We start from the raw sequence: 17,405 nt of genomic DNA, 5'->3' as shown, positions 1-17,405 counted from the left end.
TTTTATTTATTTATTTGACAAAGAGAGACACAGCAAGAGAGGGAACACAAATAGAGGGGGACAGGAGAGGGAGAAGACTGAACCATCCAAGCGCCGCTAGTCGGCATATTTTTTTTACTGAAGTGTGGTTGAAGTAGAGTGTTACACTAGTTTCAGGTATAAACACAGTGATTGGACGTCTCTGTACGCTTCGCGGGTTCACACGAAGGTAAAGGTTATCTGTCACCCTGAGACACTGTCACAGTATTGTTGGCTATATTCCCTATGCTCTGTCTTCCATCCTTGTAACTTCCTCCCCCCATGACTGGAAGCCTGCCCCTCCCACTCTCCTTCACCCACTTTGCCCATGCCCCACCCCTACCCTTCTGGCAACCACCAGTTTTTTCTTTTTATGGGTCTGTTTCTGCTTCCCCCTCCCCCTCCCTTGCCGCTCACCCTCCTCCCCCGCCATTTGTTGAGTTGTTTCATATTTTAGAGCGCACACAGAAGTAAAATCATGTGCATTTGTCTTTCTCTGATTTATTTTACTTAGCATAATACCCTTTAGGTCCATTGATGTTGGCAAGCTCTCGTTCTTTTTTTTACGGCTGAGTAATATTCCACTGTATGTGTATACCACAGCTTCTTGGTTCATCTATCGATAGACACTGAAGTTGCTGCCATTTCTTGGCTAATGTAAGTAATGCTGCTCAAATAGTGATTCTGTTCAAATTAGTGATTTTTTTTCTTTTGGCATTATTGGATCATATGTATTTCTATTTTTAACTTTTTTTTTTTAAGATTTATTTATTTGACAGAGAGAGATCACAAGTAGGCAGAGAGGCAGGCAGAGAGAGAGGGGAGGAAGCAGGCTCCCTGCTAAGCAGAGAGCCCGATGCGGGGCTCGATCCCAGGACCCTGGGATCATGACCTGAGCCGAAGGCAGAGGCTTCAACCCACTGAGCCACCCAGGCGCCCCCTGAAACATGTTCTTATTCTGGTCATTCCTCCGCTCCACCGGCCCATCCGCCTCTGGAAGAATCCCTCTCCAGTCAGAGAGCAGGACAGGCATCCCGGGAGCTACTGCGAATGCCGTGCTTGGCAGCTGCTGAGGCTCCTTCCAGCATCCATTTCTCAGCTTTTCTAGAAAAATCGCATGGGGGTCTCACCCTCCGTCATGTGAGTCCCTCACAGATCACCTCTGAAATGACGCCTCCCTAGTCCGCGCTCTGATCTGGGACTCTGTGGTGTGTCTGGGCCTGGAAGCCCCGGCGGCGGCGCTCCCCGGTGGCCTCCTGCTCCCCTCAGCCATCACCTCCGCACCAGTTACAAGCAGATGAGCGTGAGGCCAAGTAGGTACACTTAGTGTTGGAGTCAGTCGGTCAAACCAAATAAACGTGTATACTTAATGGGGGCTTCTAATTATCCTGCTCTGGCGTGTTTCACCATGGATAACAGTAAGCAACAAGCTCGAGTCCCTGTCAGACACGGCTGGTGACCCAGACATGGACTGGTAAACCAGACCTGACCTCTGCTTCTCGAGCCCATCAAACAGGAACCCCCGTCTGTCCTCCGCACCTGCAATGGGCCTGCTTCACCACTAGAAGGCAAAAGGTGCAGTGTTTCTGTCTCGTTTCTTTTCTGGGAGCTGAAAGCTCTGGGAGAAATTGCTAGAGAACAGAGGGTTCCTAGGCTCCTGGAGTCCCGAAGCCGGTGGCGGGCAGGGAAAGAAGCCACTAAGCTGGGAAAAGAAGGAAGACGACATGAACTGACAGTTTCGGATGCCCTGGATTCTGGGTTAGCCACTTCCGCACACCGAACTTGCTGGATCCTTTCAGCTGCTTAACTGGCTGAGGAGGAAATAGAATCAGGGGGACAGAGCACCCTGCCCAGAACAACGGAGCTAACTCCAGGGAGCACGGATGGATGCAGAGACTGCCAATGCCCAAGCCCGGGGTTTAAGGTAAGAATCAGAGCATTGAGGGAAGGCTGGGGTGCCTCCTCCCAGCTGGACCTTGTTTATAGGAATGACCAGCTCTGTTCTTACCACCTGGGCTCCAGCCACAGCGGGTCCGGGGACTTCACGTTTCTGCCTCCAGAAACGGTCTTCGGAAATCTGGCAGGCTCCTTTCCTTCCCGGAATTGAAATGCTCCAATGTCCTTCTGGGCTCAGGCCTTGAAACCCAAAAGAAGGGCCAGGCACCCTAGTCTAGGGCTCTAGGCATGGGCGTGAACAGCAGCCCAAGCCAGGCCAATCGGCTTGTTCCAAGCCCCCACACGTCCGGCATCACCCATTTCGGTCCAAGTTGTATTGGTCTGTTTTTATTCGGTCATGTATATTGTTTGAAGAACACATCGCGGACAGTTCCACTCCTGGGTACATGCACAGCACTGAAAACAGAGACTGAACAAGTACCAACAAAGCTCCCAGCAGCGTTGTTCACAGCAGCCCAGTGCTGCCGTCGACCCACGTGTCCGCTCACCGAGGAACGCATGAACAAAATGCATATCCATCCAATGCAGTATATTTTTTTCAATGCAACATATTTTTTTAAAAGTTTATTTATTTACTTGAGAGAAAGAGCACAAGAACAGAGGGAGAGGGAGAAGCAGACTCCTGTTGGTCTGGGAGCCCAATGCTGGACTCGATTCCAGGACTGTGGGACCATGACCTGAGCCGAAGGCAGATGCCTAACTGACTGAGCCACCCAGGCACTCCCATAAATATAATATTATTCAGGCTTAACAGGGGCAGAAATCCTAGCACACGCTACAACACGGATGAACCTTGAAGACATTATGCTAAGTGAAATAAGCCAGTCACAAAAAGACAAATATTATATGGTTTCCCCAAGGGAGATAGGAGAAATCAAATTCTTAGAGACAGAAAGTAAGAACAGTGGTTACCAGGGACTGAGGTGGAGGGAAAATGGGAAAACTGGTGTCTAATGGGTACAGAGTTTCAGCTGGGGATGATGGGAAGGTTCTGGAAATAGATGGTGATGATGATTCCACAATGTCAAATGTTCAATGCCCCAGCACCACACTCTTTTTTTTTTTTTAAGATTTATTTGTTTATTTGACAGAGATCATAAGCAGGCAGAGAGGCATGCAGTGAGGGGGGGAGGGAAGCAGGCTCCCTGCTGAGCAGAGAGCCCAATGCAGGGCTCCATCCCAGGACCTTGAGATCATGACCTGAGCCAAAGGCAGAGGCTTAACCCACTGAGCCACCCAGGTGCCCAGAACTAAACTCTTTACAAAGGCTAAAATGGCGAATTTGCTGTTATATACAGTTTGCCATAATTTAAAAAAATTGTGTTAAACACCACCCTGAAAATTTCAGTCTAAAATTGTCGGTGACCTGTCCCTGAAAGGAGCTTCATCTCCTACTGACCGCAGCGGAGGGAGCACTGCCCTGGGCACCCAGGAAAGCCCTGCTCTTTGGCTTGGCAGAAAGGGGACCCTCGGAAAGGCTGGCTCTCTTGGCCAGGTCCTTGAAAGCTCCTGAGAGCCCCTTATGCCCCAGCCTCCCATCACACTTGTCCTCTGCTGACCTGGGTCCTCAGCGTCACGGGTGCGCTGGCTAGCTGCACTTCTCATCCAAGATCCAGCTCAGCGAGGACCTTTGTGTTGCCCGGGAATCCCAGGCTTTCCGGCTCAAGTACCATCAGTAACTTGTTTTTCTGCACTATGACTCTTCCAAATTCTCTCTTTTGTCAAGTTTTCAGTTTTTCAACACCCACATCATGCCTGCAGCTAAATCTCCCCAATTCTCCCTCACTAACTTCATTATATTTTCCTCCATCTCATCTCCTCCCTTGCTACTTTTAAAAAAATTTTTTAAAGAGTTTATTCATTTATTTGACAGTGAGAGATCACTAGTAGGCAGAGAGGCAGGCAGAGAGAGAGGAGGAAGCAGGCTCCCCGCCGAGCAAGGAGCCCAATGCAGGGCTCGATCCCAGGACCCTGAGCCGAAGGCAGAGGCTTTAACCCACTGAGCCACCAGGTGCCCTCTCCTTTGCTGTTTTGTTTGGAGCTGACACCCCAGGAGAACGAGAGGCTTCCATGGCCCCCTGGTTCTCTATTTCAACTTACTCTATTTCAACTCAGCATCAGTGATTTTATTTTATTTTATCTTTTCAAAGATTTTATTTATTTATTTGAGAGAGAGACAGTGAGAGAGAGCATGAGAGAGGAGAAGGTCAGAGGGAGAAGCAGACTCCCTGTGGAGCTGGGATCCCGATATGGGACTCGATCCTGGGACTCCGGGATCATGACCTGAGCAGAAGGCAGTCGTCCAACCAGCTGAGCCACCCAGGCATCCCAGCATCAGTGATTTTAGATAGAAGGTTCTGAATGAGGTTTGCCTGAAGGAAGTTGCTGTCATTTAAAAAAAGTTTCTCCTTCTCCTTCTTCCTCTTGTTCTTCTTCTTCTCCTTTTCCCTCTCCGTCGTCATCTGTCTTCTTCTTTCTTCCTTGTCTTCTTCTTTCTCCTCCTCCTCCTCCTCCTCCTTCTCCTTCTTCTTTCTTTTTTAAGTTTCTCTCAGCAGCATCGTCTTGGAGCCTCGGGATCCCTCTTCTGTTACGCCTGACTCCCCCACTACCCCCTCCATTCCCTCTCCCCACCATCGGCAGCATCATTTCACCGACAAGCATGCTCGAAGGTGCACACCCTAAAAAAAAACCTTCCCTTGATCCTGCCCCATGCAGGGGGTCGCCTAACTCCCTTCTCCTTACTGCCAAACTTAACAAAATAGTTGTCAGAGTCTGTCCCCACTTTGTGACGGTCCTCTCAACTTCTTACAGCCTGGTTTCTGGTCCTCTCCCTCCAGTGCTCATTTGGGACCCCCAGACTGGCCTGGCTTGCACATCACGGTCCCCACCTTCCATCCCAGCCCAGGGACGCTGCTCTCCTCTGCACCCTCTGTCCCGCCGCTTTCTCCATCACTTGCTTCTTCTCCTCTGGCTGCCTACCCGATGGGGCCATGGGGTTCTGCCTTCAGCCCTCTTGTCAGGCACGACAGCTCCCGCTCTCCAGCTGAAGGGCTAGCTCTCAAAGGTAGCCCGGACTTGCTCTAGCAAGCCCCGTGTTGGCCTCACTGCATCCTGAGCTAAACCTTCCCTTCCACCTCCCACTCCAGCCCATTCTTCCGGGTTTCCTGTCCCTGTTGTCAGCATCCCCAGCCCTCAGTCTCCTGGGCTTGAAGCCCCGGGCTTATCTATGGCTCCTTCCTCCCACCGGACACCAGCCAGTCACCAAGCCCCATCTGTTTCTGCCCCTGCAGTCCTCCTAAGGTCTTTTCCTTTCTGTTGGGCTACCGACACCCCAGCCCCATCCAGCTCTCTTTGCCCCTCCCTGGCACGGATGCTCCTTCTTGTCTTCCCTGCTCTGACTACCCGCTCCCCCCCCCCCCCCCCACCTCCCGCTCCAATCCCCTTTCCCTGCAAATCTCTGGCTTCCCTCGCTCCGTGAGTTCCGATCCAGCCTCACCGCGTGCTCAGTGCTGCCCACATGCCCCAGGGTCCTTCCCCCACCTTTGCCTTTTCGGCTTCCACTGGCTCCTCAGCCCGAAACACCTCCCCAAGGATCATCTCTGACAAAACCCATCCTTTAAGGCGCAGGGCCAGGGACCCTTCTGGCTGGACATGATCTTTTCTTCCTGCTGACTTTGGTAGCGGTGGTTTGTCCCCCTGGTAAATATTCTGTCCTGCAGCCTAAACCTCTCTCTCTGTCTCTGTGTGTCTCCCCCTTCCTCCCCTCCCCCAAGCTCCTTGCAAGCTCCTTGCAGCACAACCCTGTCGTAGTCATCTTTGTATCCTCTTGAGTGTCTTATGCAAAGTAGATGCTCAAAAACGCGGTTTCTTTTTTTTTTTAAGATTTTATTTATTTATTTGACAGACAGAGATCACAGGCAGGCAGAGAGGCAGGCAGAGAGAGAGAGGAGGACGCAAGCTCCCTGCTGAGCAGAGAGCCTGATGCGGGGCTGGATCCCAGGACTCTGGGATCATGACCTGAGCCGAAGGCAGAGGCTTTAACCCACTGAGCCACCCAGGCGCCCCGAAAACACGGTTTCTTTGACAGAAGACAATCTCACATTCAGATGGGGGCGGTGGTGAGGTGATGTCATTTCCGTCAGTGTCTCTCTCTGGTTTCCGGTAGCAAAACGTCTTGGTCAGGTCACTTCTTGGGCCATGTGGTTGTGTTGTTTTCAGGTCTCCTGCCAGAACCATCTTGAAAGAACCATCTTGACAGAGAGACAGGGTGTCTCACAATTGCCTTGTTATACTTTCTTCCTGAGTTACCCTCTTGGATGGGGCTATAGGTGGCCTGGGTACCCTTTCTTAGCTAAGGGACTCCAGTCAGCCCCTCTGGGTCACGGGGGCCTCCTGGATGCTCCCAGGAGAGGCCTTGGCCTGTGTCAAGGCTCCTACTGCTTGGAGGACCCCAGGGCACCCCCAGAGTGCGTATGGTGGGCTTTCCTGTTCTCTTGCTCCCACTGAAACACCTGATTAGTCACCAGAGTGAAGAGCAGAGATAATGGCTTTTTGGTTTTTTTTTTTTTAGGATTTTACTTATTTGAGAGAGAGGGGGAGGGTCAGAGGGAGAAGCAGACTCCCAGCTGAGCAGATAGCCTGATACAGACCTGATCCTCGGACTCCAGGATCATGACCTGAGTGGAAGGCAATCGCCTGAGCCACCAAGGCGTCCAATAACGGGGTTTAAAAACACTTTACTATAAAGGCAACCTATAAGAAATAAGAAAAACCTTCACCATGATCTCAGCTCTTTTATACAACTATTTTCATATTTGCATGTTTCTTTCTAGCTGTGTCCATATGCAGTCTATTTTTATAGAGTTGCTGTAATATGAGAGAGATACGTGCATATATATAGCCTTTTCCACTAATTGTGAAATCACGAACACTCTCCTGTGATTTTACACCTTTTATAATAGCTCTTGTAATGGCTGTAGGATATTGCCTACACAATAATTTATTTATGCTTTTTATCAGATATTTAGAGTGTTTCCGGTTTGTTTGTTTTTTTTACATTGGAGTTGATGCCCATAGCTTTTATAATATGTTTAATTATTTCCTTGGGATAAATTCCCAAGAATGGGATGACAAAGTCAAAGGACAAACATTTTCATGACTCTCAATTCTTATTCCCCTATTGGATTCCAAAATCCAATTGTACTGACCTACAGATCACAGCATTTCAGTGATACCACATCCATGCTATTGCTAAGGCTTACTCAGATTCAACAATATTTGAATGCATTTTTTAAAAAGATTTATTTGTTAGGTAGAGAGATTGTGTGCCCGTGAGCTGGGGGAGGGGCAGAGGGAGATGGAGAGGATCCCAAGGAAACTCCCAACTGAGTATGGAGTCCAGCATGGGGCCTGGATCCTAGGACCCTGAGATCACGACCCGAGCTGAAATCAAGAGTCGGATGCTCAACTGACTGAGCCACCCAGGAGGCCCTCTACTGCTTATTACGGGGAGGCACATACATGTTTATTTATGCATTAAAATACCTTCCTAGAACCTTAGGCTTTCAGAGCTGGAGGACACCTCTCATTTTACGAACAAAGCACGAACCCCAGAGAAATTACGTACAGCGTTCATCCTTGCATGGCTGGAAAACAATCCTTGATTCCCTGGTCCTCGAGCCCTCTGCACGCCCAGCTGGTGCAGTCTGGGTGTTTGTTTTTTGTTTTTTTAAAAAAGATTTTATTTATTTATTATTTGGCAGAGAGAGAGAACAGAAGCAGGGGGAGTGGGAGAGGGAGAAACAGGCTTCCCACAGAGCAAGGTGACCCGATGTGGGGCTCCATCCCAGGATCCTGGGATCGTGATCTGAGCCGAAGGCAGATGCTTAAAAACTGAGCCATGCAGGGGCCCCAGTCTGGGTGTTTGTTTCTTTCCTGTTAACGCACAGCAGAGAAGTGACAGTGCGTGTTTGTCCCCTGACTGTACCACCCAGAGAATCTCTTGCACTGCGTTTGCTGGGGCAGGAGAAGCGGGAAAGCTCCAGACATTTAAGACCCCACAGCTAAGCCAAGACCTCTGATGGATAATGAAAGACTGACTGGTGCTGCTTCTAAAAGGGAGCTCCGTTGGGGCACCTGGGTGGCTCAGTGGGTTAAAGCCTCTGCCTTTGGCTCAGGTCATGGTGTCAGGGTCCTGGGATCGAGCTCTGCATCGGGCTCTCTGCTCAACAGGAGCCTGCTTCCCCCTCTCTCTCTGCCTGCCTCTCTGCCTACTTGTGATCTCTGTCAAATAAAAAAAAGTGGGGGCTCCCTTCCTCCTTCTGGGGGTGGTTCTGGCCAACTGGAGTATTAATCATGAAGTAGCCTGTCACTCCCTGTCCTTCCCTTCCCCCTTGCCTCCGCTTAGACTCCTACCTTGCCATGCTAGGAATAACCTTTCTCCAGCTTTATCTGTGCTCACCCTCTCTGATCTTTCAGTACTAGCTCCTCCAAGAAGGCTTTAAAAATCTTCCTATGTGTCAGTTATCTATCGGTGCCTGCAACTTTTTACTCAGACTAATGATTATTATTATTATTATTTTTTAGGATTTTATTTATTCATTTGACAGAGAGCACAAGACAGGAACAGCAGGCAGAGGGAGAGGGAGAATCAGGCTCCCCGCTGAGCAGGGAACCTGATTCAGGACTTGATCCCAGGACCCTGAGATCATTAGCTGATCCCAAGGCAGACGCTTAACCCACTGAGCCACCCAGGAGCCCCGCAAACTAACAGTTATTTATAATTTCCCGTCATTCTGTGGATTGAGCCTTTTCAATGCTGGTTTCACCTGAAAACACTCATTCAACAGGGGTAGGAGGGCTGACCGTCAAGATCTCTGGCACTTGTTGGCTCACACCTGGGGCATCTCAGTTCCCCTTCCTGTGGCCTCTCCTCCACCGGCGGGCCCAATGGGCGCGGGCAGTGTTCTTTTTTTTTAAAGGTGAAGCACCTCTTTTTTTTTTTTATTTTATTCATTTATTTGAGAGAGAGAGAGATCACAAGTAGACTGAGAGGCAGGCAGAGAAAGAGGGGGAAGCAGGCTCCCTGCTGAGCAGAGAGCCCGATGCGGGGCTTGATCCCAGGACCCTGAGATCATGACCTGGGCAGAAGGCAGAGGCTTAACCCACTGAGCCACCCAGGTGCCCCGGGCGGTGTTCTAATGGGCACATGCTTGTCAAGCCTCTGGTCTGACGTTGTCCCGTTGGCCAGAGCAAATCACAAGGCCACACTCAGAGTCTCTGGGAGAGGGAGACATGCACAGTCGGTATACTGGGAGGCATGACTCAGGGGACGCTTCCTCAAACAAATGGCTCCCATTGTTCCCACGTGCAAAATCCCCTCTCTGCTCCTGGTGCCCTCACACCTCATCTGATCACACCCCAGGCTCACGGCGCAGGGCCTCCAGATCAGATCGGGTCCCGGGGCGTGCAGACTCCACAGGTGCTGTGCCTCTGCAGCTCCTGGTCCGGGGACTGTGAGCTTGAATAGTAAACTACCTCCTTTTCTCCAGACACCCAACAAACGATGGTGAGAGGGGGCAGGATGACCTTGTAAGTACTCACCTCCAAAGCGGCTGCAGCAGGAGACCCACAGCCATGGTGCAGCTCTGAAAAGAGCAGGAGCTGGGCGGTCAAGGCTCTCTACTTTGCAGGTAAGTGTGCTCCTGCCCAGGGGCCCTGTGGGCTGCTGGGAATGACCACTCCGTCCATTGTTCTTGGTGCTTCTTTGCTTTGCCATCTGGGCTTGGGCTCTGCCTTCTGAGATACTCTTCCTGGTCAGGAATAGCTGTGCCTGTGGCTGAGGGGCCCTTATCCTGCTTTCTGCAGTAGAACCCCCTGTCCAATGACCCCCCAGAACAGTGCCAGAAAAGAGTCTGCTGGTTAGACAAAAGCCATTCCCGCAATTAATTTGGAGATGGTTCTCTCTTCACTTTGGGCACCTTGTTGGAGGCTATGGGACTCCGAGTTTATGATTTTTGGGTCTGGGGAGGGCTACTGGGTACCACCTCGTACTGTTCTGAGTTTTTTTTTCTTTTTTAAAGATTTTATTTATTTATTTGACAGAGAGAGATCACAAATAGGCAGAGAGGCAGGCAGAGAGAGAGGAGGAAGCAGGCTCCCTAACAAGCAGAGAGCCCGACTTGGGATTCGATCCCAGGACCCTGAGATCATGACCTGAGCCCAAGGCAGAGGCTTAACCCACTGAGCCACCCAGGCGCCCTCTTTCTGAGGTCTTAACAAAGAGTCACAGCCTCAAACTTAATTTGGTCTCTACCTTGAAGCCATGTCTTTCTTGGAAACTTGTGGATTAGAGAGACTGGAAATACAAAACATTTATTTATTATTATTATTACTATTATTTTAGAGACAGAGAGCATGCAAGAGTGAGCAGGGGGAGGGGCAGAGGGAGAAGGAAGAGAGGAATGTCAAGCAGACTTCCTCCTGGGCCAGGAGCCCTTGAGGCTGATCTCATTCCCACGACCCTGAGATCATGACCTGGGCTGAAACAGGGGTCAGATGCTTCACCCGGGGGCGCCACCCAGGCACCTGAAACACCTAATTTTGGAAGCCAGTACCCCCCACCTCCTGTCTTCCAAATTCCTATGGGACACTGAACAATTCCTCCTTCCAGTCCCTTAGAGCAAAAGCCTCTAAAAAAAAAAAAAAAAAGACAATTTACACTTTTAACATTCTGCCAGGAAATTCCTTGAGCCAGATTCATAAACTTATTAGGGAAGTTTTCTACCTTCCAATTTCCTGCTGGGGACCGTTTTGTGGGACTACTGTCACTACTCCTGTTTCACTGCTAGAAGACACAGGTGGCTGCCTTGCCCCCTTCAGTAAAATTCCCCCGAGACCTCCAGCCTGAGCTCCCAGGCTCCCTGCCCCCTCCCAGCCTCCTTTTGCCACGCGATCCAAAGCCAATACTGCGTGTTTTGTGCTTTTGTTATGGTGCTACCTTAGTTCTATACACTATCCATTAGTGCATAACGAATCACTCCAAACTTAGAGTCTTAAAACCATATTATTGTTTCTCTCATGTTTGTGGGTTGAGGGCTGGGAAGCTCCTCGGTTGGTTTTACTAGGGCACATTCTTAGGGCGTCACGATAACTGCAAGGTCAACGGGACTGGAGTGTCCAAGACGGCCCTACCCCGCGTCTGGCGGTGGGTGCTGACCAACAGCAAGACTGTCTCTTGTTTTCCTGCACTTGGCCTCTTCACGAGGCCGGGCTGGCTTCCTTACTTGGCAATGAGAGCAAGTCCTGCTGTGCAAGCCTCTGCTTGTGTATGTGCGCCATGTCCCATTGGACAATGCAAGTCACGAGGCCAAGTCAGAGTTGACGGGGGAAGGCAACACCCAAGGGCATGGGTATCATGAGGCATGACTCCCTGCGGACGATGACTGTTACAGTCAGCCACACCATGCCTTTAGACTCAATGAGTCTTCTCCTTTGGGCTCCCCTAGTGCAATGGACCTCTGTTCAAATGTACTCAACATGGTCTCTCTTTATTTTTTTAAAAATTTTATTTATTTATTTGACACACAGAGAGAGACATCACAAGTAGGCAGAGAGGCAGGCAGAGAGAGAAGGGGAAGCAGGCTCCCTGCTGAGCAGAGAGCCTGATGTGGGGCTCGATCCCAGGACGCTGAGATCATGACCTGAGCCGAAGGCAGAGGCTTAACCCACTGAGCCACCCAGGCGCCCAACACAGTCTCTCTTTAACGGTCATTTCTGTATAACTCACTGGCCATCTGTAAGCTGCTACTGTTTCTTTCTTTCTTTTTGACTAGGAACATAACTTTTTGTCTTTGGGGGTATGGAGGGGCAGATGTCTAATCCCAGAGCTTCTGGCTTCTTGCTGCCAGTGGCCTTGGTGACGTTCAGCACGCTGAAGAGCACAGTCTCGCTCAAGGGCTGGCACACACCCACAGTGACAATGTTGGATGGATGTCCCTGAAACGTGGAAGGGGGAACAGGTGCATGGATATGTTCTGGTGGCACTTCTCGAAGTAGCTGTACTTTAGGTTGTGGCGGAGGTAGTCTCGGTGGGTGAAAATGGGCCTTTGCGTCTTCATCTTGGTCGCTCCCCCAGACGGGATCTGCCTCCAGTAAAGGGCCATTTCTTGTCAGTACAGGTGTCCTCAGTGGCCTCCATGGGCATCTCAAAGCCCAGACTGACGTTTCTTTAGTATCGCAGGAGCTTCTCTTTGCCAGTTTCTCCAAACAGGCCCCCTTCTTGTGTTGGAAGCTGGTCAGCTGTTTCTGGTACGCATGCTCAGCCTGAATGTCCTCCATCTTCCTGTGTACCTGAGGAAAGTCTATAAGCCTCTTTAAGCAGAAATTTCTAGGTCTGTCTTTTAGACCTTCTATTCTATTGATAGCCTAGTACATAGTAATTGTTCATTAAGAGTCTCATGCCCTACCAACTGAGCTAGCCAGGCACACAGTAATTGTTCATTAAGTAAGTTAGTAAGAAAGTTCTAGAAACACAGCACAGGGCATGGTAGTTTGTGTGGCGTTGGCATGGAGTTCCTCCTTGATGTTTCTCACCAAACACCCAAGTACTACACAGGTTCTCAATCTCCTCAGGTCCATGACTTTTCCAGAGTTCTGAGGAGCCACGAAAGGAGGCTGACTGGTGGGAATGCGGTTTAAGCTATGTTAGTCTACGAACAGAATACGGTCTCCTCCATTATAATCACACTTAACACCTGCACCCCAGCCAGGTGCAGACCCTTTGAGGCCCAACCCAAGCCCAAGGCCTCCCTCTCATCTCTTCCGGCCACAGCTCTCATCACATGTTCTGACCATGAGTCCTGGATTTTGAGGAACTTGAAATCTAGTTGAGGAAGCAGAATGGGCACATATGAGAAAACCCGAACTACTTACTAATCAACATGTCAACCAAGGCAAAAATCAGAACATGGCCATTGGGCCTGGCGGTGTAGGGGATACAACACAGAAGTGGTCAGAATGCAGGGAGGCTGGATCTAATATACTGGCTCTTTGGAGAAGGTGAAAGTTTGAGCTTGATCTAGAAACAGGGTATGGATGGATATTGGTGTGGACAATAGAGGATGAGCTAGTATTAGCGTCTGGAAAGGTCTGGAATCAAATGAATACGGTAGGAAATGAGCCCTCGATGTGTGGTAGAGAGTAAGCAGATCCGGAGACAGAAACAAAAAAGGTTGGGGAGATAAGTAGAGGACAGATATGCATTTAAAAGCCTCGGCCAATCAAACTGGACCCAGTGGGTCATCTCGGTACCTGAGATGGCCTCTGTGGGTGAAGTTTGTTTTTGGAGTTTTCCCTCACCCTGCAGTGAAGTGGTTTGGGATTTGGGGCAGTTAAAGAAGGGAGAAATAGAGGAGGTGGAAAGCTGCCCCGCCCCAAGGGGGAGCCTAGAGCTCTGGAGGGGGCGCCGCTGGGATGGTGCCGCTGGCCTGGAGGGTGGGACTTGGCCTTCCCGGGGTTCCACTCGGTTTGCTATAGCTGTCCCTGCTCCTCAGTTCCAACAGGCAACTCTTTTCCTTTCTGCGTTTGGGCTCTGTGCTCCTGCATCTCTGCAACAGATGGAAACATCCCAGTGAGAGAAAAAGGAGGAACTTTTCTAGGCAAACCGTGGTTCTAGCGCATACTGGAAGCACCCTTCACAGGGCAGGAGATGAAGCCGCAGAGGCCCCTGAGGAGGTCCAGAGTGCTCAGCAGGGGTGGCCCAGGCCCTGGAAGAATCCATGGTGGGGAATAAGGCACCGAGGGCTGCCACAGGCTGAGCTCTGAAATGCTGAGACGAGGAACACGAATGTGCTGCGGCGAGGAGCTGGAGAGGCCAACCGCAAGTCAAGGAAGCAGCGAATGCTGAGAAGTGAGAAAAGACAGGACAACTCAGCACGGTTAACAAGGAAGCACTTTCTTGTGCTGGGGCCTGCTGGGCTCACGCGTCCTTCTTTCTGGTTCTAGAGAGGGGCCCAGAAGTGGGGCTCAGAAGGGCACTGGGCATGCACAGTTCTCTTCTCTTTCTTCCCTATGTGGTAAAAGGGACCGGAAAAACTTCTATTCCTGTGTCCAAGGCTGTCTGGGGACCTCCTGGCATATAAAGCCCCAGTCACCCACGAGGGAACAGCCAGTGGTGGTGGGGGGGCACTCGGGCCCATGTGGGCTCTAGCGAGCTGGCAGAGTTGCCTTCCTCCTTCCACTGAGCTGGTCTGCAAGTGCCCTTTGCCCTCTTCCTACAATCAGAATCTCTTCAAATAATTAACTTTGACAAATGGAGAAGCTCAGTGGTTCTCCGCGTCGGCTACACATTCTATCGTTCGCAGGCACTTGAGAAAAATCCAGTTCATGTAGGATGGGCCTGACACGGAGACATTTCTTTTTTAATCAATTAATTAATTGATTTTAATTCAATCAATGATCATATAATGGATTACTTGTTTCAGGGGTACAGGTCTGTGATTCACCAGTCTTATATAATACCCAGTGCCCATTACAACACATAGATGGAGGGATTTTTAAAAAAAATATACCAGGTGATCGGTAGGCAGCCAGCTTGAGAACAGCTGAATTTACAACTTTGAGCCACTTTAGAAAGTTTAGTCAATACAGAAATTGTTGATCTTTTGAGGTATCTGAAAACACTACATAAATAATTAGTCTTTGGTAAACCCCCCAAACCTAGGAGTTACCTTCCGTTGATGCTGTGGCCTCTGGGTTGCCTTCCTGGGGGAATTCTTTTTTTTTCTTTTTTCTTTTTTTTAATAGATTTTATTTATTTATGAGTGAGAGGGAGGGAGAGAGCAGGGGGAAGAGCGGAGGGAGAGGGACAAGCAGACTCTGTGCTGAGTGTGGAGCCCGATATGGGGCTCGATGTCAGGACCCTGAGACCATGACTTAAGCCGAACCGAGAGTCGGATAGATGCTTAACCGTCTGAGCCACCCAGGCGCCCCTCCTGGGGGATTTCTTGAGGATCTTTAGTGTATCATTTAGGCTCTGGCCTCCTGAGCTTTCCACAGCATGGCAGAATGGGAGCTCTTCCTGTGACCATTGGCACATGGAAAATACCCCAGTGGGCGGCTCCGTGTCACTGCCTGTTGGGTCCAGTACACCCCCCAGCACGACGCCCAAGGACAGTTCTGTTGAAAAGCAAACCTGTTGTCTATAATGTGCATCTCAGAAAGCTTCATTCGTCAGGTTTTCTGTGCAATTCGTCCCAGACTCTCAGACCTCACCAGATCTTACCGAGGACAAGATTACCACGGTCTCAGTACTGTCTCTCTTCCTGGCGGTCCTGTACCCTCCAGCCTCCCGGTCGGTCTCCTGGGCCATCTTCACTGCACGTGTGGTCAAGAATGAGAACCAATGATTCAGCCTCTGTGGGAGGAGGACGGATTTCCACATTGCTACCCACCATGCAAAACAGCAGTTCCTATCAATCTCTTCCGAATTTGCCTCTTTCATCCACCATCAGCCACCCCTGACTGCTGGCCCAGAAGATTCAGCGGCTGCATCTTTCCGACTCTGTACGCCTTCGGCATGTCACCTTTGAGCCCCGGTCTTCCTCTGCAGGCCAGTGTTCAGTTTTTTGCTTGTCGTCATGTGAAGAGCACTCTTTCCGCTTGCCATTTTAATTACTCTCTGTTGAACTCTTTCCAGTCCTGTCGGACCCTCCGTAAGTGCCAGAGAACAGAATGACACACATTATGGTGTCAGTTTCCTGTCATTTGATACAAGGATGGGATTGTGATATTTTGTTTCCAGTATGCGTATCTACATGTTATCAGGGATTTTTGGCAGGGGGTAAAGGGCAAGGCAAGGCAGTGGATTCGTAACGTCAAAAAATGGTTTTCAGGTCCCTTAAATTCTTTTCCTTGAGATGTCATTACCTCCTTGGTGCCCACACGGACTCTCAGCTGGCAGGTGTCTGCCCTCCCACGCAGCTCGCTAACATCCTTCTGCAGCTTTATTTCCACCCCTGTGAGCTCACTACCTGGCCAAACTTGGTGTCACAGATGACCTTGGGGATTCTGCTGCGTACCTCTTCCTCGGATCATTTATAACCGTGGAAGCTAAGACTTGGATGTTCAGACTGCAGAATGCAAATGGGACAGGCTCTAAAGATAGATTTTGAAAAATATTTTTTCCTGTTTTCAAAAAAGTGCACATTTGGGGCACCTGGGTGGCTCAGTGGGTTAAGCCTCTGCGTTCGGCTCAGGTCATGATCTCAGGGTCCTGGGATCAAGGCCCACATTGGACTCTCTGCTAAGCAGGGAGCCTGCTTCCCACCCCCGCCGACTTGCCTTTCTGCCTACTTGTGATCTCTGTCAAATAAATACAAAACAAAGTAAAAAGATAAATAAAATAAAATTCTCCTTTCTTCAAAAAAGTGCATATTCGTTTAAGACTGTTGGAAAATATAAACAAATACAAAGAAAATTAAAAGCACTCCTAATCCTACCCCCCAGAGATAATCTCTGCTAATATTTGGTTTTTATTCTTCCAGTTTTTTCTTCAGGAAACACAACACACACACACACACACACACTTACACACACACCCCTATAATACTCTTTCCCTCTATCTCTTTTAACACAAACACCAAGAAGCCGAACAATATGAATAATTGGTAATAATTGTCATTTACATAACTGCTTTCCCAGCTTTCCTCCCTTGGGGTAATTATTTTCTCCGAGTCTGGGTTTATTATTCCCTTGCTTTATAAAAGTGATTTTATAAATTATTTGGGTTTACTTGAATTTAAGCTTTATAAAAACAGTACCATGCTGTCATCATATGTCTCTTGCTTTTTTCATTCAAAAAAACACATGGGCTCACTTTATCCATGCTGGGTTGTGTCACTGGAGTTTTTTCCTTGTGACTGCTATCCGGTACTTCCGTTGTCGAGTTGCACATAATTTATGTGTTTGTTCATTTCTCGCTAGTCACTTGAATTGTTCTCAGTATTTTGTCATTTTGGTACATGTGTCAAGAGTGTCTTTGGGGTGAAATCTTTGGCTATAAAGAATGTTTCCATTTGATCAGCCTCCTGTCTGAAATTTGGAATTGTCAGACTTTTTTTTTTTTTTTTAAGATTTTATTTATTTATTTGACAGAGATAGCGCACAAGCCGAGGGAGCAGAAGGCAGAAGGGGAGGGAGAAGCAGGGAACCAGTCGTGGGGCTCGATCCCAGGACCCTAGGATCATGACCTGAGCCTGAGTTGAAGGCAGATGCCCAACAGATTGAGCCACCCAGGCACCCCTGGAATTGTCAGACTTTAAAACTTTTGCCTTTCTAGTAGATTTATAACATTGTAGTAATAATTTGCATTTTCCTGAATACTAATGAACTTGAGGATCTTTCCGTGCATTGACTTGCCATATGTGTTTACC

The 17,405-nt window shown here is 49.3% G+C and overlaps 1 protein-coding gene and 1 pseudogene across 1 annotated transcript in view; one reads left to right on the top strand and one right to left on the bottom strand.

The window, feature by feature from the left end:
- The first annotated feature begins 1,686 nt into the window (after positions 1 to 1,686).
- The window catches only part of DTNB (dystrobrevin beta), a 262,585-nt gene continuing 246,866 nt past the window's right edge, over positions 1,687 to 17,405 (top strand). The window contains exons 1-2 of the mRNA XM_045979060.1: positions 1,687 to 1,942; positions 9,525 to 9,665. The gene's annotated coding sequence lies outside the window, so the exon portion shown is untranslated. The remainder of the gene's footprint in view (positions 1,943 to 9,524; positions 9,666 to 17,405) is intronic.
- On the bottom strand, positions 11,779 to 12,412 carry LOC123925630 (annotated as a pseudogene).

The sequence above is a fragment of the Meles meles genome, chromosome 15, assembly GCF_922984935.1.
Source record: "Meles meles chromosome 15, mMelMel3.1 paternal haplotype, whole genome shotgun sequence".
Taxonomy (NCBI): domain Eukaryota; kingdom Metazoa; phylum Chordata; class Mammalia; order Carnivora; family Mustelidae; genus Meles; species Meles meles.
Note: the sequence above shows the minus strand (reverse complement) of the source record. Positions and strands in the feature narration are given on the sequence as shown.